The following is a 1,167-nucleotide window of genomic DNA, read 5'->3' as shown; positions in this document are numbered from 1 at the left end:
AAATAATTGTTCAATAGGGGGTTCAGTTCCATCGTACTCATTAACACTAGATATAGCTTCAATATTGGTAGACATTTTCCTAATATGAAAAAAAAATTGGCGTAATTAATAATGAATAACTATAACAGAAACGACGAAGAAAAGGATTTAGGGATAGCAAAAATGAAGGGTTTAGGGATATATCCAGAATTGCCAATGATATGAATTTTTTTTGTAAATTAATTGAGTTTGAGAAAAGGATGTCAAACCTTATTACTTGAATTGATAATAACGGCGATGATTACACAAAGCTATGCAGCAATGGCAGCACCTAGGTAGCGATGGCAGAGACACCCAAAGGAAATTGAAGAGATTGAAACAGAAATAGCGCTGGAACGCGACTGTGAGTGAATTGGAATCCTAGCTCAGAAATTGAGTTTAGTTAGTAAATAAATATAAAGGGATAGTATGGTAAATTAGAATATTAATTTTATTGAATAAAATATTTAATTTTTTTAAATGAAATATTCTGTTAATATTTTTAACTAAATGGATTAAACTGTACATTTTACAAATAGAGGGGAGGGGAGTGTCATTTAGGGGTGTGCACGGCCCGGTCCGGAACGAGACCCGTCCCGGGCCCGATGAAATTTGGGTTAGTAAGACCCGGACCCGAAGAGACCCGGGGTTGACCCGGGAGAAAAAAATGAAACCACAGAAGCTAGTGAAACCGGGACCGGGCCAAGGCTCGGGTCACCCGGACCCGGCCCGGCGGCCCAGTAACTCAATTATGCTATACATTATACATTTGGGGGAAAAGGGGCTAGGGCATAACGTGTTCTTCAGATCTAAGAAGTGAGAAATTCAACCTCACTCACTCCCTCAGGCCTCAGCCATTCAACCTCACTCGCCTAGTCCTCAGTCCCCCCTCCTCACTCCCCAGCTCGGCAGTCTCCACTCCGCCACTTTCCACGGCCGACGCTGACCCAGTGACCCCTGACCTCGTCTTCTCTCCCCACGGCCCACTCTCAGTCTCCCAGCAAGCAGCCACGGAAGTCGCACTCCCAGCAGCAGCAAGCACTCATCACGCAGTCGCCCGCTACTCCGTCCTCGTCTTCCCAGGAAGCACGCACCAGGTAGTCTCACGGTGAGTCTCTGGCGAGGCCGTTCGTTCGACTGACGACGGTG

Source organism: Arachis duranensis, chromosome 5, assembly GCF_000817695.3.
Source record: "Arachis duranensis cultivar V14167 chromosome 5, aradu.V14167.gnm2.J7QH, whole genome shotgun sequence".
Lineage (NCBI taxonomy): Eukaryota > Viridiplantae > Streptophyta > Magnoliopsida > Fabales > Fabaceae > Arachis > Arachis duranensis.
This window is presented reverse-complemented; position numbering follows the sequence as displayed.